This window comes from Rhinolophus sinicus, linkage group LG09 (assembly GCF_036562045.2).
Source record: "Rhinolophus sinicus isolate RSC01 linkage group LG09, ASM3656204v1, whole genome shotgun sequence".
Lineage (NCBI taxonomy): Eukaryota > Metazoa > Chordata > Mammalia > Chiroptera > Rhinolophidae > Rhinolophus > Rhinolophus sinicus.
In genome coordinates this window covers 101,392,251-101,418,833 of record NC_133758.1, presented here as the reverse complement: position 1 = coordinate 101,418,833, position 26,583 = coordinate 101,392,251, and the positions used below count along the sequence as shown (strand labels likewise).

The 26,583-nt window shown below is 42.9% G+C and overlaps 1 long non-coding RNA gene across 5 annotated transcripts in view; it reads right to left on the bottom strand.

The window, feature by feature from the left end:
- LOC109444616 (uncharacterized) overlaps window positions 1-26,583 on the bottom strand; it is a 319,813-nt gene that overhangs the window by 218,568 nt on the left and 74,662 nt on the right. For all 5 annotated transcript variants that reach the window (XR_012498905.1, XR_012498902.1, XR_012498904.1 and 2 more), the window contains one exon: window positions 2,216-2,271. This is a non-coding gene — a long non-coding RNA (uncharacterized LOC109444616). The remainder of the gene's footprint in view (window positions 1-2,215; window positions 2,272-26,583) is intronic.

Genomic DNA, 26,583 nt, shown 5'->3' with positions numbered 1-26,583 from the left:
TCGTGTCTTTAAGAGGCTCCATTTCCTTGGCACGTGGAATTTAAAACAGCTTCTTTTTATTTTTTCTTCATTAATAAATACGCCCTCACCTGGCTTAGTAACTCTGAGGTAGGAGAAGCAAGCATTAATGTGACCATTTTATACAAGGAAACCAAACCCCAGAAAAATCCTGCAACTTGTGCATAGTCCCCTGGTTATGGGCATAACCAGGCTGGAGAACCAGTCTCCCTCGTATTTGGTGTATTCTCTCTACGGAGTCATTTTTCTGTTGGATGAGACCAAATACAACATTTTACTGAGTCAAAGAAGCCCTTAATTTCTGGGGCCCACACTGAATAAATCCAAACTGTGAGACTTAACGCAAGACATGCAATGAGTTCTTAAAAGTCTTTTTGTTGACAATGAGCATTGGCAGCTCCCATGCAATTGCTTCTACACAGAGGCCACAAATCAACATTTTCTCCCCGCACCCCAACTTTTAGGAGTGAGTCCAGGACTGTAGAAAACACTCCATGAGTCAGAGAACAAGAAAAATGACTTTTTTTTTTTGCTACCTGCAGCTTTTCACAATCTGTAAGTCACCAGTAGTGAGTGCCTGGAAGAGTACCACAAATTGATAGCTAGAAGCTTTAGGTACCATCACAGCAACGTGAAACCCTTAAATTGTACTTCAGGATTATGTGTTCCCCTTCTCAACATCCAAACTTTCTGAACTGTCTGAAAATCTCCAAGATCTGAGAATCCTGAGATTCCAGTACAGCCTGGGGCTGCTTAGCACCATTGATTTAGGCAACTTGCTAATGAGGTAAGTGCTGATTTGTTTCTTCTCTGCATTAACCCAAAATTCACAGAGCAGGTCCTCTCATTGAAACAGAAAGGAGGGGAGTCTGTGTGAGGAAGTGAGACTGGCTAGTGCAAGGGCTGCACTGCTCTCGTAAACTGCCCCAGAATCCACACCTCTCAGTTGCATGTACTGACGTGCAGATCAGTGGACACACTGATATACACCCTCAATTTTGGAAACTTCATCTAGAAATTTTGCCCTTTTTTCTCTAAATAAATTCACACGGAGAAAGAGAAAAGCAGCCCCTGATATCCAGGGAGCTGAACAAGTACTACTAGCAGGGCCTTGACATTCTCCTGTGGAACATAAACAATTTCAGTGAAACATCAACACGAGACAAGGCCACTCTGTGACCATGATGGGACAAGACTAAAACACGGCCACTCAGTTATCATAGCTACAGACGGACAAAGCATGAACATGGCCCAAGTCACAAAACACCCAAAGGCCCAGCTTCTTTCCCAATTACAGCTTTCGCTTTGCCATCCTCCCTTTAGGGAAGTTTCACTGAAACAGCCGATCATAGAATTGTCCTTGATTTCAGGTAGCACCCAATACAGAATAAGCCCCTGCTTCCTGGGACCCTCCCCAAACTCAAGTCCGATAATAAGTCCTTTCTAATACCCTCTTACAGAGACATGCCATGGTTCCCCATGGTGTGTATTCTCCATGACTGATAAACATAGTTGTTCAAACACAGGTGTGTCGTGAGGGTCTTTGACTAGAAGGCATTGACAGGAAGTATAGATCGATTTGGAGTGAAAGTTCAAAAAGTAGGACCATCGATGTCTTGTCTTTGGCAGAATGGGGCACAAATAGTGGTGTGGCACAGCTGGAAAAGTGGTCATGTAACCATATTCTTCCAGGCCGCCATTTTGTGATCGCATGAAAATTTGACTACAACCACGCATACAATCTATATGAGTCTATACAAATAGCAGCTATGCAGCTGGAATCTGCCTCCACTCCTTACAAAGCTGATGCTCTCTCCAGTCAAAACTGGATTTCTTCATATAATCTCCACACCCTGCATGCTACGGTATCTATTTACACTCAAAGACTTCTGCATTTTTCATGTTGCATACCAAATGACATCTAGACTCGCATTTGAAGATTCCAGGCAGACTAGAGCACCACCTGTTTTTGATTTTTTTTTCCCCAGCCAATTAAGCATTTAAATTGTTTCTCATCTAAATTAAATTTGCTTTTTTATTATTTTTGTCTTACCCTTTTTCTTTCCCACGACTATCAACCATATCTAGTAAACAACCGTTTCATGTGCTAAGGAAACAAAAGTGTGATTGTAAGAAAATGGAAATGAGAGAGACTAGGATGGAGTGGTGAGAAGGAGAACTGTAGCCAGGTACTTACCTTGTGCAAGGTGCTCTCAGACGTGTCACTTCACCTCTCTGTATTTCAGTTTCCTCCTGCACAAAATAAGGTTAAGATGAGATCTCTAAACTTTTCCAAGGCAGAACTGTCACCATCCCCTCCTTCCCACCTTCACTTCCTCCTGACTCAGAAGAAATCGAGGCTCTTCTTCATTCTAAGACTCTCCCTTCCATTTCCGACCCGAGTTCACCCTTCCTGGCTTTCATCAAGATGCTGTTTTCTCTCTCCAATCTTTCATTTCTTTTTTCTCCCGTTAACTTCTCCTTTTCTACCAAAGGCCCTATCCCCAACTCACTCTCAAGATTCACTACCATTGGCGTCTCTGGCTTTTTTCTCCACAGTTCAATTAGCAGACTGCCCACTGATGCCACACGCCTTCCTTTATAGCTATCCAATTTCAACCACCCCGATTTTCAACTGACATGGAAAATAGGTATGAGAGATCTGATGGCTGAATACAGACTCAAGGAAACATTGTGTTTCTAAAGGGGCATGTGTAGAAAATGAATTCTTAACACAATGGCATTACAAGTCCCAGGACTCAATAGATAGCTATATTTAATAACTTGTTTGAAACAGACCATATTTCTATTTTTCAATGAAATTAGTCAGAAGCTTTTATGGAAACTTGTATGTAACACATGATTGCATAAATATAATTTTTTCATATAACTGGCATTTAAGCAACTGCATTCAACCAAGTACCATTTTATTTTCCTTAGCTTATGCTTTTATTAATTTATGGTTGATTTTGTTTGAAAAATATACGAGAAGTTGGTTCTTTTCTTTAAAAGGCTAGACTGAATTTGAAGGCCTGTGCCAGTGAAAGATGAGAGAAAACCAGCATTTGCAGCTCTCTTTGAGATAGGAGGTGCAGAGTTTTGACTATCTTTGCCCCAAAATAGCAGGCAGGGAAACTCTAGGTTTATCTCTTCGGCTCTCACACAAACCAAGCCCTGAACCTGCTCTCCTGACAAGTCTCAGGACGAAAGAGTAGGTATTGATAGGACTGGTTAAAGGTATAGCAGCTTGCAAAGTGCTGTTAGTAAATGATCTGATTTTACCCTCACCACCCTGGGAAATCAGAAGGGGCAGATAAGCAATCCCCTTTTTCCTCTCCACAGTCTCCTCGTATCATCTAAAAGATAAATTTCTCACCTTCATTCATGCATTCCACAAACATTTATTGTATACTGCAATGCCAGCCAAAAAAAAAAAAGTTGAATTAAGGGGCTGTTGTGGTTCATTTACTTTGGGGAAAGGTAGAAAGCAGTTCTCTGAGCGGAAGTGAGATGAGTGCTGGGAGTGTCTCTTACTTTATTCAATACCAGCTCCAGCGGCAGCAACAACTTCCTATAGGCAAAAATGGAACAACAATCCCCACTTTCTAACTATGACTAGAGGAAAAGGGGCTTGAAATTTTCTTTAGTGTTCTCCATGCAGACTGCTTGATGGGACCCTCCATGTAAACATGAAAGCGGCGTTCCTTAATAACAGGTACCATCTGCATTGTGCTTTTCTATGGACAAAGTGATTCATTGGTGTTGGCCTATTTATCCCTCTTTGGTCACAATCCCGTAACCAAAGTGCCTCTTCCAATTTTTAGTAACAGAAAACTCAAAAAACCCTGATGGAGCAGTGTTATGTGTTGAATTGTGTCTGCCTAAAATTCATATGTTCAAGTCCTAACCGCCAGTGTCTCAGAACACGATCTTATTCGGAAATAAAGTCATTGCAGATATAATTAGTTAAGATGAGGTCATACTGGAATAGAATGGGCCCTCATCCAAGATGACAGGTATTCTTATGAAAATGGGGAATTTGGACACAGACACACACGGGGAGAACACTCTGTGAACATGAAGGCAGGGGTCAGGGTGACGCTTCTATAAGCCAAGGAACACCAAAGATTACCAGCAAATGACTAGAAGATCGGAGAGAGGCAAGAACAGACTCTCCCTCACAGCCCTCAGAACAAACCAATCCTGCCAACACCTCGACTTCAGATTTCTAGCCCCCAGAACTGTAAGACAGTAAGTTTCCATGTAATCCTCCTAGTTGTGGTACTTGTTACATCAGCCCTAGCAAACTAATGCACATGGCTTCATCAAAATCTCTGAGGGGCATTGGGCACAAGTGGCTTTGGTGCCACTCTAGCAGAGAGGACACAAAGAAGAGTGTCCCCTCACATGTGCCACAAATCATATGAAGCTGTGGCATCTCACTGCCTTCCTTTCATCAGTGGTGGTGCTCGGGGTTGTAACCAAAGGAAACCGCAGAACCGGCTGGTATAAAGGGATGTGGGGGGACCCAGCACAACCCTAGAAGGGGGACATCAGAGTAAAAAGACAGTGGGAAAGCTGAGGCTGCCTCTTATCTGGGAAGGCATGTGAGAACCCCTTACCTCATGGGACTCCCATGAACACATTACGGGCCATTACATAGCAGGAGGCACAATTCCCCCATTAACAAGAAGAACAAAAGTCACCAAAACAACCAATTTAATCTGATCAACATTTGCATTAAGAAAATGGCCCATAACTTGGAGCTCTCTACTGGGATTGCTCTGTTCATCTTGGGAAAAGCAGCAAACTCCCACTTCCCGTATCACTGAGGTAGAGTTGTTAAGCAGAATCATTTTGTGTCTGGAGAACACAGCAGTTTGGCAGGATTGCAGCAAGGATGGAAGGAAATAGGTTCAGAAAACATTAGAAATTTCAGTCAGCTACTATGACCACCAGTCAAGTACAGAGGATGCAACTATTTCAAGATGAAACATGGGAAGGAAAATAAGGAAAGGAAGACAGAAAAACGTAAAACAAAATTATGATGCAAAAAGTTAAATCAGTCATTTCCAATGTTCTATGCACCCTAAATAAAATGTGTGTTTAATTACAAGATAGGACCTTGTTTAAGCAAGATCTTGTTCTTTTTACTGAGTTTATTAGAGCACGGTTATGCAAAGTGGTACCAGGAATGTGCAAAGGGAAGCAATGGGTTGGATAATTAACTTGTCAATGAAAACAAACAATAAGTAGATAATTTAGGCCCCCCAAAAAGAGTTTGTGATCAGAGAGTCTCACGGAAAACCAAAGAATAGTTGCTACAAATAGCACAAGGAGAATGGAGATCTTTGTGGTTTAAAAGAAGATAGTCTCTACAAATATTATTTAAAAGGTAACATTTCAGGGTATATATCAATTATATTGTTTTTAAAGGATATTAAAATATATAATTATATAATTAACATAACTTAGAAATAAGTTTCGCAGATGTTTTCACAACCCAGAATTGACAACTGTTAATAATTATAAATTCTAAGTGGTAGAAATATCCATGTGAATTATGTTATTCTTTGCTCTTCTCTGTTTTTCAAAATATCTCAAAAGACTTTTTTAAAAAAAGAACTCTTATCCAACAACCCATCTGACTATAGATTAGATATTTACTAGCATTGTGAGTTTGGGCAAACATTTTACTCTCTCTGGATTGTTTCCTCACCCACAAAGTGAGGTTCATGGTAACACGAGGTTATTTATGAGGATTAGATGCGTAGAAAGAGGTGATGGTAGGCATCCCCAAAATGGTGCCTATTCTTATTCCCGAAGCTGCTCTCTGATGGCCCTGATGTACAGTCATCCAGTCCAGCGATGAGCACTTTGAGCTGACAGGAAAGAGTGAGTGTCCCCTCAACTGTGCCACAAACACCTCCCAGGCCAGTCTGTTATGTTTTTGAATTCCTCATTGTTAGAAAGTCCACTAAATGGTCTCCCTGTAACTGTCACCCATGGTCCAAGTTGGGGCTACAAAGTCCTTCCATTCAGCTTTCTTTCAGCATTTTAATTCAGCTAAGTAAGAATCTTCCACTCCCCTCCACCTCCCCTGCCATCTTCAAAGCTTCTCTTTCCCAATTTAAATATCTCAATCTCTCCATCATCCCAGATGGGACTTAATTTTGAGTTCTTGTACATGGTGGCAAGTTTTCTTCTGAGAATGTTTCTATTGACCTTTATCTCTTTTTAAATTGCACTGGCTGGAGTTGAGATTGTAACTGGACTCTTCTCCCTATCCCATATCCTTGTTGGAGATTAGGGATGAGCAAACATTTTCTGGAAAGGGCCAGACAGCAAATACGAGCTTTACCAGCCATACAGTCTCTGTGCATGCAATTCTTCAACTCTGCCATTGTGGCAAAAAGGCAGCTATAGACAGTACATCCAAGAATGGGCATGGCTATGTGCCAATAAAATACGTTTTTACAAAATAGAGAGCAGGCCATACTTGACCAACAGTTCACGATTTGCTGACCTCGGTGTTTCATGACATTCTAAGCCTTTTTCAATGGCTTCACCACACTATTGTGTCTTTTGTCATACTTGCCATTCAGCTATGTCTTTAAGAATCTGGCATTAATTTGAGTGTCTTCCTGGGCGCAAAGAAGGATGTAGATGCAAGAACAGAGTTTACCCAACCCCCCTGGCGGTACATGCAGCAGACAGGAGTATGTTGGAACACTGCAGAATGAATCCTTATTTCTAGTTCCTCCACAGATATAATAGCTACCAGCCTACCACACATCCATCCAGGCGCTGCCATAACTGAGCTTAGCACAGAGAGAAGCTGATGTCCCTCGTTTGTTTTCTACACATATGCAGCCGATTTGGAGATCCCAAGTGGAGAACTGTGCCTTCATCTGATGTTACACATCATGTAGATAGATCCAGCTCACCTCTCCAACTGGTTGAGTACTTTCTAGATAATCATTTTATTTTCAAATGTGTAGAGTCACATCTGTTCTTTTCTTTGTTTATAAATTATTTTCTCTTTTATTCATAAGATGTTTGCATAATTAAGGTATTTACATGGTAGCAATTAATTAACTGTTAATGAGGCACAAGAAGCCATGCAATTCCTTTCAACAGTAGTTCATAATTCAATCCAATTTTTTTGTTTACCCAGACTGAGGAATGCCCTTAATTAAGATTTGCTATAATTTCCTGCTTTCATGATTCAGTGTCTATAGTGTCACCAGCCTATTAGCAACATAACAGTGAAAAGAACCCTGGATATTGAGTCAAAATACAAATATTAGTCCCATCTCTGTTACTTTTTAGTGTGAGCACTTAAACAGGTTCATTAAGTTCTCTTTGCCCCATCTCCACATGCATAAAAAGAGAGAAAATATAGTCACTTTCCCGGACTACTTCACAAGGTTAATTTAATTGTCAAATGTGGGCATGGATTTGAAGGTTATTTTTCTATATATATGTAATGTGTTTATTATATAGAAACACATTACACTGTTCACAATATACTGTTAGCAGAAAAAGTAGATAACAGACAAGTATTAACTTACTGTCTTCATTCTTCTGGAAGGAACCACACCAAAATGTTAACAGTGGTCATATTTGCATGGTAGAATTATGAGTGATACTTCTTTTTTTTTTCTTATATGCAGCTTCTATGTTTTCTATAATAAGAAAGTACTACCTGTGTAATAATAAAGGTCTTAGCCACTCTTCCTCAAAGAAGTCGCTAATCCTGGGAAACAAACAGTGGGTTGGCCTGGAGCCCAAGGAACACCCTTTGCCCATAATCTAGTAAGCCTCACACTAAAGCAGTGTTTGAGGCCCAAACCTTCATCTTGAATAAAAACACAAGGTATTTTTCTTCAAGATGAGTCCATGGCGTTTATCTCTTTAAGCTGCATAGACAAGGAAGAAAGAGGAAGAAAACATGGGCAGCGGTCCTCAGAATAAACCCTGGTCAGCTCACCACTTTGGCCACTTGGGTGAAAGAAAGAAGAGAGCAAGTCACATCCATGAACTGACATCCTTTCTCACCTTGACTTCACCGTGAGTAAATGTGGCCTAATCAGTATCATGGAATCTGACCAAAGAGGGTAATATGTCTTCTACTTTGGGGGGAGGGGGGAAGTAGGGCATACTCCCCTCTTCTACAGGTCCAAGCCTTGGAATACTCAACTTGTGAAATCCTAAAATCCAATAAATCACCAAGCTCCTTTGACCTCTCCATTTTCACTTCAACCATTCTTTGCCAGCACTCTTGCCCCTTTGTCTCTCCATCTGATCTCCCCTGGAACCCCCAACATTTGTCTTCCTTACTCCCCAAACAGGCCGCTGAGCCATGCTGTAGGAGCCCACACTGTACAGACTGGCAACTCGGAGACACTCTGTACCCAATTGTTTTACATGCTGTTCTTCCAGATCACACTCTCTTCCATTCCACACACGTTTCCCCAAATCTCCAGTACCCTTCTGATGCTTCTTCCTTCCTTTCCAGCATACCCCCTTCCTCCCTAACGATGTGCTTGACTCCCTCTATACATAGAAAACATGTTGTAAAAGGAGGACTTAATGAAGTTCTTGTATCTGAACCAATCCTATTTCCTTCCTTTCAGTCTCATAGTAAAAGATGTTCCTTCTTAAACCATTAAGCAATGTTGTCCCTGAGTAGAATCTACTCATATCTTAGTGACACTGCTAGAAATAAAGTCCTTATCTCAGTGTATATTTGGTTTGTATTTCTCTTCCTACGACAGAGGTTGAGCATGTCTTAAATATTTTTGTGTATGTTGGATCTTCTTTACCTGTTTCTTCCATCTTTCATTTTCTCTCATTTTCTTAAACATTTTCTTTATTTCTTTTTATCTTTCTTCTTTCCTTAGTTGAACTTCTATGTCCTTTACTATATTTAGCAATACCTACCGTGTTTCCCCGAAAATAAGACCTAGCCAGACCATCACTGCTAATGTGCCTTTTGGAGCAAAAATTAATATAAGACCCGGTCTTATTTTACTATAATATAAGACCAGGACTTATATTAATTTTTGCTCCAAAAGACGCATTACAGCTGATGGTCCAGCTAGATTTTATTTTTGGGAAAACACGGTAGCTAGCCTCACTATTTTCCTTCCAATTTTGCCTTCATTTTTAGGATGATTTTACTTTTTTTTTCTCACATTCCTTTCTTGAGCTCTTCCAGTTTACATTTTATCTTCTCTTACATTTTGCCATGTCTTCCCCAGGCTTTTGCATTTCTGTTTGAAGCTCTTGTTGCCTAAAAGCAATTGTTTCACTGATTATTTTTCATGCAAGCAAGATAGTGGGTGGAATCATCTATTCCAAGGCTACATTTTTCCCATGAGAATTCTTTGTCTAACATTATTTTCCTATTTATTTTTCTTTTCCCCTATGGTCCATATATATATGGCATCTCACTTTTTTATTCCTCATTATTAAAAGAGATGAGGTTTTTCTGAACCAACTGTTTGCAGATATATGTTGGAAAGGGGCCACTGTCACCTTTCAATGTGGCTGGAATTTTCTCATTACCCAGGGTTTTGTGAGTGGCGGTGACTAGCAGCAGTGGTCCTTCCTCACAATAGCAACTTTCTCTTCTCCTCTGATGCCATGGGGACCGTCCATTTCCTCTCTCCAGTCTTTCAGTATGACTTCTTATTTGGCACTGCTTCCTCTGATTCTTAAAAGTAAATTGAGTCCAGAAGCACCTCTGGCCCCTGCATCCTGTTGTAATGAGGGTTTGGGGTTTTGCACGTTAGGTTGTTCCCACTTTCCCTTTGAGACCTGCATTCTCTACATCCTCTCTCCCCATTCTCATAGATTAATTTTCCTCTTCTTTAGTATCATTGTTTTGGGAATTTCCAGTTCCTTAGTTTCACCAAAACTGCAGTTGTAGAGTTTGTGTCTTTGTTTCTTGTGCTCATTCGTTCTTAGATGATTTCTAGAAAGAGTGAGAGGAAATGCCAGATTTATGTGGTATTATTCACAGGAGAAATCTGTCTCTATCCTTTCTCTGAAACCTTGGTTCATGGATATATTCAAGCTCATCTATTTTTTTCCCCTCAAATTGAGTGGAAGAAAATCAAAAACCTCCCTTGTACTTTATGCCCTTATCTGCCACTGTGTCTCTCTCTATTCATACCAAATATTTATTAAATGTCTACTATAGATGGGACGCTGCACTCAGGACCAGGGTTTTAATGTTGACTTAAATCAGCATTACCCCTGCTTCCTCTGAGCTTACAATCTAGGAGAGAGAACTGGGAATTAATCAGCAATACCAGTACTCTACATTCGATCTGCTTACTTTCCCACCTTGCATTTACTTCTCAGTTCTCAGTAAACAAGCTTCTGCTCCTCAACTCTGCTGATATTTGATTCAGACAAAGTCACCAGAGAACTTTTCATTGATAAATCCAGTGACACTCTAGTAGACTTCATCTCACTTTTCTTCTCCATGGCACAGTATCCCTCCTATTCCGTTCTTATTAAAATGTACTCCGAATTTTTGTGACCTCCCCACTCTCCTCATTTGACCTGGACCTCTCTGTCCAGGGACAGTGCCTCCTGTTTTTCATTCAAAGTTGGTGATCTCCAGGGCTTTGTCCTTGGCCCTCTCTCCCTTTGTCACTCTCTGTTTCCTCACTAAATGACTTCATGCCTGTACCTCACAATTTAGTCATTGTTTCTATTATAAACAACTCTCAAATCTAAATCTTTAGCCTAGACTTCTCTCTTAAGCTCCCGGTTCATCTGTCAGCCCCCTACTGGACATCGGTACCTGGATGTCCCTCGATGAATTCCAACTGGGTAGGTCTACAATTGAATTGGTAGCTTCGTCTGCAAAACTGTTAATAAGTCTATATTCTCCAGACTAGTTTAGTGGCTTTATCATATACGTCACCCAACACTAGAGCCAGACATTTATCCTAAATCTTTGCCAATTTTGATGTCTTTTAATGTATTTTAAATGTGTTCCCTTGCCTCCTAGCCCACCTTTACTACCCTGGTTTAAGCCCTCAAAACCCCAAGCCTGAATTACTGCCACAGCCTCTTAGCTGGTCTTCCAGCATCATTTTCCTGTTCTCTAGTAATGCTTCCTGGGTGATCTTCTGAAACACAAACTGAATCATGAAAGACTCCTACTTGAAACACTTTCATGTGTCCCTCCCCTGCCCCACCACCCATGGATAAATGTAAACAAGATTCAACTCAAGGGCTGCCTCCCCATGAAGCCTTGCCTGCCCGCCAGCCCCCACATAATGTTATGCTCTCTGAGCCCGTTTGATGTCCTCTATGCACCTAAAAGCATCTGTCTCATCATATTTGAGTTCTGTGTTTATTCATTGGGACTGTGACGAGAATGAGAGCAGAGCCCCTTGAAGGCAAGGGCATAATCTTAGTCATTTTTCCGCCCTTAGTGCAACAGCCCTACGTGCAAATGTTTATGAATGAATGAAGGAGGGGTGAATGAATGAAGTGAGGTGGGATCAAAATGTATGGAACAATATACCCTAGTCAGTGGGGAAAGGCATTTTACAGCCATGGTGGTGTTGAAAGATGGGAAATACAGTCCTTCTCTCTGGCTACTAAATGCGTTACATCAGATCCTTTTCTGAAGTGTTAAAAGTTAAATCAATTTCCAGGAAAACATGACTGCCGATGTAAAATATGTCCTGAGGGGAATATTTCCCCTTCTAATACTTTCCATGCACATGAAAGGGGAAAGTGCACCCACCACATATGTTCGATGTTGTCATCTAGGAGCTCAGGCCCTTACATTTCTCCAGGCCCTTGTTTGCAGGCTAGTAAATGAGTACATTGGCCAGGGATCAGTGCATACACATAGTTGGCAGGTTCTTTGCAGTGTAACGAGTCATCTCCTGTCAGTAACTGGTCAGGCCCCACTGTGAGACAGAGCAGGCCAGAAGGGACCATGAGGGACCAGGCGCATCTGGCCGGACATGCGGAGTGGTGCTCCATCTAAGCAAAGGGTCACCACTGGAGCAAGGACAGAGCACCATGTCCACTCTAGGGGACAGGTATGGGATCCTGGGAGTGCCCATGATGAAGCCAAAGGGAGCGCCAGGCCATCACGTAAGGAATGCACAGTGTTAAGAAATATCGATGAGATGAGCCTCGTGGCCTGCAATGGGAGCCCTGTGTGAGGGCAGAGGCGGAGACCAAAGTCCAGGCCGAGGTCCAGGTACTGATTCAAACCAGACCCAAGGGAGCAGACACAGAGAGCAGCATCAGTTTCCTTAAGAGACAAACACCACACTGTAAGACAATGGCAATATAATGTTGGTTCTGGAGCAGTGGCAGCCCTGGCGTGTGTAGCTAAGCTCTGTGTACTGGACACGTTTCGGTTTGGGGGCTCAGAATCACTTTCCTGTGTGCTTCTGGGAATAGAACCTGTCTTTCCTATGAACACCCATTCCTTGTGGTTTGAGTGACGCTAACCTCATCTACCCTGGGCTCCGGGATGGGCACGTGACCCAGCCCTGACTTACGTCCCCTCCCCAGGCTGCTGGGGTCCCTAACGTGGCTGACTGTACGTCTCAGGCCTCTGGCAGCCATGCTGCATACCTGGCTGCAGAAGGGCTAGGAAGAAACAAGAGCAAGTGAGTGATGCAGAGGTCAGAAATTCAGTAACATCATTTAATCCTGGCAGCAAGTGGCACCCCTGGAATCCCTTTTAGGAGAAGTCTAAATCGAGAGTCTTTCACCTGCAGCTGCAGGAGTCCTTTCTCATAGAGGCCAACGTACACAGCTCCCAAGAGCAGGCAGGCCTGGCCGGTGCTTGGCGCTGAGTTTGCAGTGTGATGGGAAGTCCTGAGGAATTCTCACAATTCTCTGTAACTACCAGATCTTATGTTGAGATTTTTTTTTTTCCAGAAGAGAAGAGAAGTCTGTATTTTCAGTCACTGCTGTTATATATATATTTTTTACTTATTTTTGTTTCTCATCCTTTTCACACCCACACTCAACTTTCTGGATGAGGAAAGAGGGCGGGTTGATTGTACAACACTAGACCACTTGAAGCCACCTATCCACGAGATGCTAGAATTCAGCTTCTGAATACTCAGAGGTCTACTGTTTAGTGCAGCGGAAGGACACCTAGAGCCGAATTTCCGGGCATCCGAGGAGTCAGCACAGGCCTGGCTTCCCTTGGGGTACAGTTCTTCCCGCCCTCAGTAAAGCAGAGATGGAGCTCTGCTTTATCCCACTCCCTGCGGGGATCCCATAATAGTCCCGCATAATTAGCCTGAAGGCATTCCCTGCTGTTTGTTTATCAGGAAAACAAGTGGAAAGCTCTAGAAAGAGTAGTTATTTAGAGGTAAATAGCAAGGGAAGGTTGGAAATGTTTGATCTCATATATAGATTTGGCCTTTGTGTCCCCCAAGTAATTACTTCTGGTTTACTTTTTTCTAAAAGTGCATTGAGATTTGAAGGTTAGGAAGAATGAACAATAACATTAGAGACTACAAACAAGCGAGGCTCTAAGGGGGTGGAACCAAATAAGAGAAAGCCAAAGTGCTGTTGGCGCTACACTTGTTTGCAAAAAAAAAAAAAAAAGCAGACCTCACTGAGCTTTGTCAGCGTTTCTGTAGCCATCAGACCTTCTCTAGTAAAACCAATTAACCACAAGAGGGAATCTCCAAGTTTGAGTCAGAGCCTTTGATTTTTGGACAAGAGATCACATCAGCTTTCAGAGAAAGTTCCAGATGTCCCTATATTTCTTCATTATAAAACCTCCTTGGCCTGTACTCCAGAAAATTTTGAATCACGTTTCTGCGAAGTACAAATGAATAGCCCTGGCGAAGACTGTCATAGATTTCATTTAAAAACATTATTAAACCAAGAAGGTGAGGGCCAAATTGAAGAGGATGTTTGATCCTCTCCCAATTTTCCACTACTGCAAAGACAGAGACCAATAGTAAATCAGTCTTTATAGTCAGTTCTCCGTTTTTTTAAGAACAAGAAATCGTTTTAGAAGGCATTTCATTCTTTTCTTGCAAGGGCTTTGTAACATAAGCACACAGCTTGCAAAATAGAGGGGAGAGGACGGAATCCACATCCGGAAATAATCATCTCCCAATCACTGCAATGGGTTATAAATGTCACGGGGACCACCGACTAAATGAGGGTGATGGTGTTTCATAAAAAGTTACGTAAATCTTCAACGGAGATACCGCTCTTCTCATTATGCTTAGGGATATGCAGATGGTGCGAACCAGACCTTGGTACAGAACAGTAGCTTTGCTTCATTCCTTCTTGTGTCACCAAACTTAACAATTTGAATAAAATTGTAGCCTTGTAGCCTCAAATAGTCACATAAACTGAGTTTTATTGCTAACTGGGCACACTGAAAAGCATGAGACTAATGGAGCCACCCCCTCCCCCCAATTATTTGATCAATTTGCTGTCCCTTTATTTTAAATTTTTTTAGAAGAGCAAAGTTGCCTTTTCCTCAGCCCTTACTGAACCAGTAGATCGTTCTTTTATTATTCTTTTCTAAGTTTGCAAGCAGGATTCTTTATCGCAGAGACCCAATCACCATTTCAAAGAGAAGATTTTTATTTTTAAGAAATTCTGTTTTTAATTGGCTACTTAGAAAGTCTGTTTTAGAAAATGCAGATACTCGCTGGAGTTAACTTGATCTACATGGTTCAAAAAAGGGCAAACTCTACCAGAAGGAAAACAGCCAGGACACGACTATGCAGTTATCTGGGATAATACTTAACGTAGGGGGGGGAGGAAGCAGTTCCCCTTTAATAGCTCAGCTCAGACTTCCCTCTGCTATCACTATGCTAGTCACATTAAGTTCGGAAGCCATCAAATGCATGCGACGATTGCTTTTTAAGCACCACAGAACTAGCGGTAGTAATTTGGTTTTCAACCATTCTCCAAATAAAAATATTCCTTTAGCATAAAGGTTCAGAGTTTATGAATTTGTTTTGTCTTGGTTTTTGTTTTTGTTTTTTGGGGAAACTGATATACACATTCCCTTGCGCTCTATCACCTTGCATTGATAATCTAACAGAAGCAAAGATTGACAAGGAGCTGGAAGAAATTTAGAGTGCTTTCCAACCTTTTGAAATGCTTAAAACACTAATGCACATATAATGTGTATGCAAGAACCCTACAGTACAGAGAAAGACATACAGGAAAGAGAGTCCTGCATGAAAGCGTGGGTGACCTGCACATTTTAAAGAGTAGGGTGAGATGTCAAAGTGCTTTGTTATTTGTAGCATCTGTGTCGTGCGGGGCGTCCGGCGGGGTCTCTGCTCCCGCTCCCCACATAAAAACGCAGGACATGGTGAGGCCAAAAAGGAACACCCACGGAGCCATAGGTAGGGGAGTCATACCACTATATTCTCGCTGGCGGCTGGGTTGGAGAAACAGGAACCAGGAGCCACACTGTTCACAACCCTCACTGCGCCACTTGCAGGCTCAGCCACCATCTTCTTGCTAGTCCCCATTTTCCGCTAGCGTAGCCACAGCAGTTATATTAGTGGCCAGTGGCTCACTGGTTACAGCTGACGGCCAACTAGCCACAGCTGATGGCCATCCAATCACAGTTGATGGTCATTTACTACCTGAGCCAGCAGCTTTCTACGTGAGGCCGAGAGCCTGGAAACTGCTTTCTGGGGCTCTGTCCCCACAATTTGTTTAACTGTAATTCTACATTCCACATTATGTGAAAATCAGAATTTGAGCAGTCGCCTTTTTTTTTTTCTTTACTTCCCCCAGGCATTGAGAACAGACAGACATTGGGCTCTAGCTACTGAAGGACCCAAAGGGCCGCAGGGCATGAATGATTAGGTCAATATTGAGTCCTCTCTGCTACAGGCTGATAGCTTTCACCCAGTGGCCTTCGCAAGTTGTTGCTCTCTCCTGAGTAAAGTCTGCCCCCACGTGGAGAAAGGCTGCTATTACATCGCAGGATGCCTTCTTCTTGCTTCTAGGTCTGCGGGAAGGCATTTGCAGCAAACAGAGCCCTTTGACCACCATCCTAACTTTGAATTGTTTTTCACTGCTTCTCACCCCTCTGCCCTCCTCCCCCCTTTCTTCTATTTCTCCTTCCTTTGTCTTCTTTCTTTTTTCTCCCTCCCACTTGCCTTCCAGAGCCTTTAACAGTAGTCTTTAGCACTAAAATTGATGCAGACCCAGATTCTGATTTAAGGAATTCAGACAATACAATTTCAGTAAACAGGAAGAGAATGATCACTGTCAGGGGTAATACCACGACTTCAAGAGAGCCTAGCAGATACTGAACGAGGAATCTGGAGAGGTGGCTTTCACTGGCCTTGACCCTGCCTCTGGAATATGACATAAATGTAACGTGTTTGTATGAAAACCAAGAAAGAAATCTGGACATAAGCACAACGTCCTAGAGAATCAGGAAGCAGGAAGACAACGTGGGTCCCTTTGCCCTCTGCAAAGGGCATGGTGCCCACCACGTTCACCAGCTCCTCAGCAAGCTGTCCCAAACACACACAATCTAAGTGATTAGAAGCAATGCCCATTATGCAAATGCAGCCTCCAAACAAAACTTATTCTCTTCTTGGCCCTGTTCCCACCAGCCTGCCAACCCTAGTGCCATCCTGAGCCACCAATCCATCCTGGATATAGTTTTCATCCTACCACATCCCTACACAGAAATCTTCAAAGGTATATTTCTTAAAATATACCTTCAAAGGTGCAAATATTCAAAGGTGTATTGGCTTCAAAGTCTAAATACCTTGTGCATTCAGGACTGATAATCTCTCTCTTCCTCTCTCTCTCTCTCTCTCTCTCTCTCTCTCTCTTTCTCTCTCTCTCTCTCCCTCTCGTCTCAACCTACTCAAGTTTTCTACTTTAGCAACATTTCTCTCCTGGGTGTCCTCCAATGTCTATCTTCTTACCTTTATGCTTTTCACTTGCTGCTTAGCTGCCCATAGCGGTCTGACTCAAGACCCACAACCCTTTGTGGAACTTCCTTCAGGCTGGAAGCCTCTTTTTATTTTGCAAAACTGAAACTGCATTAGTGCACAGGGCAAGTCACCCAGGGAGATACAAGTTGAAGGCACTTTGAAACCCACAGGAAAACCTCACATTGAGATATAATGCATATATTTTAATACAACTGTAATTTACAGAGCTATTAATCTTCCAAGGCAGAAGCGAGTGGGGGGGCGGGGGGGGGGCAAAGTGTTCATAAACCAACCAGGAAGAATTCAAGTGGCTTACGCTACTGTCAGAATCCTGAGATGGAATTATGGCCCCATAACTCAACGTCTGCTGGCTCTTTCGATTCTGTAATGGATGTATTGGAGGCTTGGGGTCCTGCTCAATTTCCCTGTTTACTCTCTGGCTACCACTCCCTTCCAGTCTCACCAAGAAGCCCTCTAACTATTTTACATGATCTGTGTCAGAGGCAACAAGAGTAACAAGTTATTTGAGCTGTGTCTTTGTTGAGGAAATGCAGAAGGAGGTCCCCATAACTCAATCCAAGGACTCTTCATGGGATTGTGGGGGGAAGACTGCTCTTCCATAGCAGCAACTATGAGCACCATAAAGCACCTGCCCATTGCCTCCAGTCCTGGCTGGCATTGCTCAGTCCCAGAGACAATAAGACATGATGCACAAAATACCCACAGGTAAGGGAAGACCTAAATACCACTCAAGTATTGTGCCAAATGCCCATTGTTCATCTTTGAGGTGAAAATCTAGAGTCACCTGGTATGATCGTTTGAAAATGCAGGTTCCTAGGCAGTATCCCAGACCTAGACAGTCAGAATTCTGGGGATGGAGCCTTGGAATATGGGCAATGGAAGCCTTTCTCATCTGCACTAACATTTGAGAACTTCTCTTCCAAGTATCTACTGTTTTTCTTCACTGTGCTAGCTGTGGCATTCCAGCCAGGGCCTACTTCAGAGCAAAATGGCGCCCATCCTCTTTGTCCTCCTCCATCCTCGCAAAACTCTGGCTTAGACCTGCCACATTACATGCACGTGGCCTATTAAGGATCACAGAGGGAGTCCTACCCCATTTTACAAGAAGGAAATTGTTCCACGGAGGTGATAGGAGGTACTAGCAGAGATGGGACCAGAACCAGGATTTTCTGACTCTCAGCCCAATATGACCCATGGCTTTGAGTCACTGAACCCAAATGCACCCTGAGATGTCTTTGGGACATTTTTATGGTCCTCTGGGATGGGCCCACCATGCCTATTCCCATGCCTTGATTTCACCCATTCTCCTTATCTCCCTGCCTATAAGCAAATTGCTCTCTAGATAGTTCTTCCCAGAAGGCTGTTTTGTTTTATGTTTAAAACATCCTGTAGGAGTGACACAACACATTCAGAGGCTGTGTGAGAAGAACCCACACCCTGTTCTTTGCCGGCCCTGACCCGTGTAGACTAGTGCTTTCTTTGGAGTTTGATGCCAGGTTGACATTTGGCTGCCTACGCACAGCCGAAAGTCTTTCACGTGGAGAGGCAGGTGTTACAGAGAGGGGACACAGGTGGTTAGACTGTTATATAGACAGCTCCGTACTAAGCCAGGTTCTCACGTGGACTATGGGACGAGATGGGGGAGATCTTAAAAGTCATGACTGACTCTTCCAGATAGATAGACAAGAATCCCAACAGGCATGTTGTGACAGGCTTAAGGAACTTTTCTAAACCTGTATTTCAAAAAAGAGCTCAAGTCTTGCCCTTCAAGCTGCGTTAGAGCACTGCAACGGGCCTCATGGACAGACATTGTGCATAAATTGTTGGCGTACTGATTCTTTTAGCCTCAGAAGTTCCTTGAATTTTGAGAAGTGCTAATTGAAATACAATGCACATGTTCTTTTGCCTGAGCCAGTGAAGGAAACGTGAGGGCTGGACAATGCTGCCAAGTAAATATGATGCACAGTAACGACAGTGGCCATGGAGAACTAGCCCAGTGAATCTGAAAAACAAATCTGAGAACATTTGGCGGCTTGATTAATTTGCTATGCCTATTTGCCATCTGTTGTTGTCTCCAGGAGCCCAGGATGGGTAGCCTGGCTTGGTTCTGCTGACTTAGGCCAGATGGAAACGCTCCTTTTAATAGGGAGTGGAGAGTGGGGTCTGCAAAAGAACAAAGGTCCTGGGCCCCTGCTCTGATCTACCGTGCGGCTGGGAAATCAGGTTTTCTACAAGCAGTTCCTCCCATATGCTTCAAAACCACTTTTACAACCTCTACCTCTGTTTAAAGGTTGTGCAAACTTACAGGTTCACATGTTTTATATCTACCCATGCTGATGGCTGTGGAGAAAAGTGAGGTCACCTGGTGACAATCAGGCAATTGTTTCTTTTGAGCTAAGCTGTATGTAGAGTGTCACATTTGAATTTTGATTTTTTTTTTAAGCTGAATTAGTTCACAGCATAGCTTTTCATCAGCTGCTTTATACATACTTGGTGTGCAGTGCCCCAGGTAAGCTCAGCTTTACTCTCTGAACTGTGCAAGTATCACTTATTTTGCCCTTGTCCTCATCTCCCAAACCCACACACTTAACTTGCCTCATTCATTCTTCGACAGAAACATGAGTGTTTCATATGTGAGAGGCCAGGAGCTAGAGACGGATTCAAAAGTGAAAGCACAGTCCTTGGTCCTCAAGGAGCTTACAGGCTAGTGGGGGAAGATAAATAAATAAAACTATTACCATATTATGATAGAGATTCACAGAGGGTCCTCGTGACAAAGATTTATAGTTGTCCACCAAGATGGGTTCCACTCTTCTTCCATAGTAATAGAGTTTTAGCCGAGCATAGAGCCAGCTCCCCACCCTTTGAAAACCCCAGGGGAACTAAGCACAGTCATGTGACGAGTTCTCCCCATCAGGAATATGTTGGAAGTGATGTGTGCCACTTCCACACTAGGCCTGAAAACACTGTACATGTGCTCTACAATGTCCTCATCCTTTCTCATGAGCAGGGACATGGACGTGCCTACACACTGGCTTTAACCATGTAGAAGAAGACAGTGCCCTGGAGGGTGGAGAGGAACAAGCTGGCAGGAACCCTGAATGACGGTACAGAGCAAATGGACCCACCTATCCACACTGGACTGCTTTGGGGATGAGAATCAAGTTCCTTGATCCTTAGACCATGATATTATTGGGCCTGTTTGTTATAGCAGCTTAGCTTTCACTCTAAACAATACAGCCCTGGGCTCTGCACTGTAAGACGGGTGCAGTGTCTGTTGTGGGAGTAAACGGTTCATCTGAGATTACATCACACACTGAGCCAACCCACTTCTCTAACACCTGCCACAGGCTCATATCTGCTGACACAGACTGACTAGGTTAGCACTATCCTGAAAACAGCAGAGATATTGATTGATTAGGGACCAGAACCAGAAGGAACATTTGAGATTACCTAGGAAGCATTGAGCGCTGAAAATGGTGCGTGTGGGTAGTGACATCAGAAAAATCTCACTTTAAATCTTGGATCTGCTTCTCACTACCTCTGAACCTTAGGCAGAAACTTAATGACTTGAATTTGTAAATGTTTCTACATAATAATATGTGTCTTGCAGCATGGTTGAAAGGACTGTAATAGACATAAATGTCAAGCCCAGTGCTGGAACACAGTAGCATTCTACAGGTGATTATTATCAGCATTTTGCAGGCCTGATGAGAAAGGAACAAAATGCTCTCATACTGCAGAGATATTTATTTCCCGCGGGCACCAAATCTCCTATTGGCTCAGCTAAAAAGTTTGCCTGTCTTGAAGAAATGTAAAATTTGATCTCCTTACCTACAGAGGCAGGTAGAAGTACCCTTTGCTTTGAATTCTCCTGTATACAGCTTCAAATTTAGATAATGGACCCAAACTAACTTCCACCAAGAGGACAAATGCATCTGTGAAAAGCGGAGAAGAGAATTGACTCCAGGGTAAGTTTGTTTTATTGCCAAATTTTGCATCACTTTTCCTGTAGGCCTGTTTCACTGGATTATAAACATAGCAAAAGCAGGAACATGCATTTTTCATGCCATCTTCCTCCAACTTAAAACACTGAACACCATGGCAGGCATTCGGTGAACATTCATTAAATATTAAATGAATCATAAAATGTTAGAGCTATAAAGGTCTTCAGAGATAATCCTATCTTGCCCTGTCTTTCAGATTAATTTCTTCACCCACTCATTCAGTCAATACATATTTATCAGGCAATACAATGTGCTGATAGATTGGGCTGCACTAGAGATATGGAAAGCCACATCACAACTGGCAAAACGACTGGCTCAAAGTCGAGCTATCAGAACTAGGAATAGCACACAGGTCTTCCAACCCGGCGGTCTTCCTGCAGAGTCTCGAGCACACCAAGATCTTGCCCCATGGGGCTCTGGGCTCTTTCAGTTCCCCGCCTCCCTCAGGTCTGTGCATCCTTCAGGACTCAGATCAAAGAGGCTTTGTTTGACCATCCCAGTCTCAGCCTCCAACATCCTCCTTCTCCCAGCTGAGGACAAAATTGGCCCCTCCGTAATCAAAATAACACTACATCAAATAGTCTAAAAGTTAAAAACTCAATGAATGTACATATCCTTCATGTTTTATTCCCTCAAAGTCCTACTCCCCTAAAGGAAGACTATGGATACTGTGACCCCCTTTCTTCTTAAATTATGTCTAAATCTTCTTGCAGTGGATATTTTACCTCGTCTATTATGATTCCTCATTTCCTTATCTTTCTTATTTTGGAATAATTCCAAACCTTTAGGAAAGTTTCAATAATAGCACAAATAATCCCCATATACTCCTGACTCTTGATTCAGAGTCACCAAATGTTAACGTTTTAACACATTTATTTATCTTTCTGTGTGTTGCTCATGTGTGTGTTGTGTGTGTGTGTGTGTGTGTGTGTGTGTGCATGCGTGTGTCTTCTTCTGAACTGTTTGGGAGAAAGTTACAGACATAAAGACTTGAGTGCATTTCTATCAAAAAACAAGTCCATGCTCTTTACATAACTTCAGTACAATTATTAAAATCTAGAAAAGTAATATTAATACCCAGCTATTACGTAATCTACAGGTCTTATTTAATTTTCACCTAATGGTTTTTATAGCAAAAGAGAAAAAATAATTGTGCTACTGAAGGATCCAGTCCAGGATCACGTGTCTCCTTTCATCTTTAATCTGAAACGATTTCTCAGTACGTCTTTGTCTTTCATGACCTTGACCTTGGCCTAAATACAGGCCAGTTATTTTGTAGTATGTCTGTCCATTTAGGTTTTGTCTCATGTTTCCTCAAGGTTAGATTCATGTTATATATTTTTGACAGGAATCTCACAAATGTTGTGTTTTCCTCATTGCATCTTTTCAGGTAGCACCCAATTTCCACTTATCCAGTTTCTGGTCATGGGTCCATAAGGCTGCACCATTTGGAAGTTCTAGGGGAGAACCTGTTTCCTTGCCTTTAGCAGCGTCAAGAAGCCCCCTACATTCCTGTGACCCCTTCCTCCATTTTCACTAAACCAATATAATGAGCCAGCAGTGTAACGTCTTCTCTCCTCTCTGACCTCTTATTCCATCTGGTTCTCCTGCCTTCTCTTCTTGTCTTTTATGGTTACTTTGGACTCACCCAGCTAATTCAGAATAATCTCCTCATATCCATATCTTTAATTTCCTGACATTTGCAGAGTCCCTTTTACCACGTGAAGTAACATACTCACAGGTTCTGGGGCTTAGGTGTGGACATTTTTAGGTGGCCATTGTCTCTTGTGGCCAGAATATAGTCTAAAACCGGTCTACATCTATCATGACCCACACAAAAGAGGTCAGATTAAATTGCTGCTCTTTGGTGGAATGGGGGGAACAGATGGGTGAAAACATAGCTCCCATCCCCCGTGGTGAGACATTTCATTGCCTGTTCACTTCCACATACAAACATGTAAACGGAAAGCATCCTAGTTACTCCATTATAGGATGTCGTTACACTTGATTTGGAGTGTCATTATATTGGTTTAGTTAATAAACACAGGCAGTGTCGCCAAGTAGTTGCAGCCTCAGTTTCCGTACATGGCATAACCCAAGGCTTCTCAGGCAGTAGGAATAAGCATGTGAATTTGTATTCGTGAGATTGAAAGAAAGTTGTGCCTGATTGTGTATTTGTAACTATTGATGGCATCAGACACTGCAGACTAGTTCAAGACCAATCTTGTCCCAGGTCCCCTTTGCCTTAGCTGCCACCTAGAAAATGTTCCAATCAAGTTGACCTGTGTTTGCTGTTAGGGTACAAAAAGATATCTCATGCCCAGAAATGGTCATGGTGGAATCCCAAATTTTCAAAATAGGTCTATGTAATTCTCTATTCCTTTTGTCTTCATCATTAACCGGAAGTGACCAAAAGGAATGAATCCTTCTTGGGACAGCGACATTAAGTAACCAAACTGCCTTACTAAATTATGTGGACCAGGAAAGGGAAAGGGACAAAGAGTCTGAAATCTTTTGGGTCAATTTTTGAGAATGCCAGTCCAGCACTCAACAATACTGCGGATGGTAGAGAACGTGGGATGTCTGTGAAATTCTTTGGCTATTAGCCCATCTTTGCAAATGATCCAGAAAACTGAACACATGAAACAGTTTACTAGTTGTAAGGGCCACAGTGATGTCTCTAGAGTCGGCTGATTGGACTGGAACAGCAACACCCTACTCTGAAAAAATGTCAAAGCAGTGAGGTAACATCAGTGATCCCAAAAAGGGGTCAAATATTCGATGTAGTCAATTTGCCAGGAACAGAGAGAGGTGGTGATGTTCCATTCAATGTGGCTTCCTTCACCACAGAATAAACAAGGTGAATTTTTGCAGGAGTCACAAATCTGGGATACAGTGGAAGCTTCTGCATCCGTCAGAAACACACAGCCCTTTACAAGGTGCCCAGTCTGTGATAATGAATGTGTTGTCGTATCTGATGCGACGATGACACCAGACGACAGTGGTGGCAATCTGGGCGCTGCGGGTTTGATCAACAACAGCCTAATTCTAGTTGATCTGATCAGAGAACAGGCCTTTACCATGAGCTTCTACACGAGTGACCCTGGCTGTCTGATCGGCAGATATACTTTGTTTTCCTGGCTCATGGCCCGCAACAGGGATGTCTTTAATCTGCCAGTTTTAGTCTTTCAAGGGGTAGACCAGCTGGCTAGGCCATTGGTAACTGTCCAAAAGTCAGTGGGAATCCTTGAGAGTATTGTCTAAGGCAAAGGTGATTTTTTAGCCCATCGTCCTGCAGTTGGTCTCCCAGAATTGTCATCAGGGTTGGATGGCTGCTGCCACCCAGTGGACACCATCCACTTTTAATTTAACTGAGTCTAAGTGACCTAGGCCTAAGATAATAGGTGAATCTCTGTGAATCAAGGGCCCCACTGAGCCAGCAGCTTTGCTTCAGGCAGTGGAATGGGGAGATACAGTTTCTCCCAAAGAGATAACTGCCACTTTTTCACGTAAAACTCAGTTTTTCAGGTAAAACTTCCATGAAACTCACTGAGTTTCACATAAAACTCAGATGCCACTAGAGCTGTACTCTTGCCATTGGCAGATACCATTGCCATTTGATAAGACAGATGTATTAGACCCTTCCCACCTTGTTCTGTTGAGTCCATGTTGACCCACCCCAAAATGGGTATATCCAGTCTGAGAGTCATGAGGTTTCCATTGGTAAGACTTTCCGTTTTAACAAGAGCTTAGCTGCAGGTTAATAGCGGCCTTCAGAAAAAAAAGGTGGGGGACAGTATTTGGTGGCCATGTCAGAAAGGTGGTGCTGTTGTACTAAGAAATGGCCTCGCCTACTATTCTAGCAGTTATTACACCCTTAGCTAATGCTGAGATTTCCCTTTTTCCGTCTGCGCTTATGTATTCTTTCTGTTGGACTGGTCAGGAGGGGACGGTACCTTTGGTAGTCCCTGAACAGGAAAATCCCCTGTGACATGAATGGTCATTCACAGGACAAGTATATAAAACATCATGACCAATTATTCAGTCAGCATTAGAAACCACAACCATAGTACATTTAATGGCCCAGAAGCCCCAGGCAGCTTTCCTTCCCCACTTCGAACTGTGTTCAGATCCCATGGGTTGAGCTAAAGCACCAAGGAGTCGAGCCTGAATGTAAGTCAGAGACTCCAGCAAGTCTTCAGATCATGCTATTTCCCAGCTGGGAGAGCAGGAATTAAAGAGCAGCAGGAGAATCAAGGCTATGGTGGGATGACAGATGTGGCAGGAAGGAAATTTTATCATTAGCTCTTTGAGCCCTTTTTCAATCCCTCACCCCAGGGTCAGACCTAAGCATCAGTATGCTACTTCCTCCCTCATCTACTTCCTGGTGTCCAGCACGCACCAGGACCCAGGGACCCTTTTTTTCTGCCCCTGAACACATATCATGACAGTCCCACCTGGCTGTTCTGAGGGCTTTGGTGACTCCCATGAATAGTTCCCCATCTTCCCACCGACCAAGTTGAGCTGTGAAAAGAGCCAGGTAGATACATGCGGTGCCTCTGTGCTATTAGGCAAAGCAGGCATTGGGTCCACTTTTCTTTCTGAGCGGCATTCTGCGTATGGCTTCAGCAATGTTTTCAATTCACATCCCAACCAGTGTTTTTGGTTCACTCAAAGCTCTGTTTCAGTAGCAAGGTCCTCATTGCTGACACTAAGTGTGTGGATTGGGGGACTCCTGGCTCAGTAGCCACAGAACATTGCCTTCCAGCTGGGGCCCTGGAACTTATGTGGCCATTGCCACGATAATATCCCTTCCTCTGCCTGTCAACAAGAAAGAATAAGCAACAACCAAGCCCCATTTGGGTAGTTTGTGTAGTCCCACTTTTGGTAGCTCAGCTTTTAAGCATTAATTCAATTTGTGTTCCTTCACAGATAGGACAGTAGGAAACCCTTCCTTCACCCCCAACTTCTACACACATACCCACCCTCCCCACCACTTGGGCAAGAACATTCACTACCAGAGCCCAGGAATTTTCCTCATCTCTCTGAACCTGGTTCATGGAAACTTTGTCCTTCCTCTTCTAAAACGCCGTGTCTCTGTCAGCATCCCATCCTTATCACTAAAACTATCAAAGCTGCCATTTGATTTTATTTTTATAAGCTACTAAGTTACCCTGTTACTATTTCATGGTGTCTGCAGAAAACACGAGACTCTTGTATCAGAGACCACAGACTGGATCACTCACAGCACAGCAAACATCAAGAGCATCAGTCAGCATGCTTACTTCATCAGCTGAACCCCAATTCCCACGAGGGCAATTTGGAGGACCAAGATGGATACCTGCCCGTGCAATGGGTTGCATTACAGAAAACAAACACTTACTTTCAAGAATCCACTAATTTTATAGCAAGCAGTAAGCAAGCCTGCTTTTTTGTTCCAAAGGGAGACATTACATGATCCTTCAAAGTTGCTCACTGCAGTTACAACCCAGAGAAACAGCCTTGGTGAAAAGAAAACAAGGCCTTGCATTCTTGGCATACCCAGCAAGACGTTGTAGAAGCATGACAGACCTGCG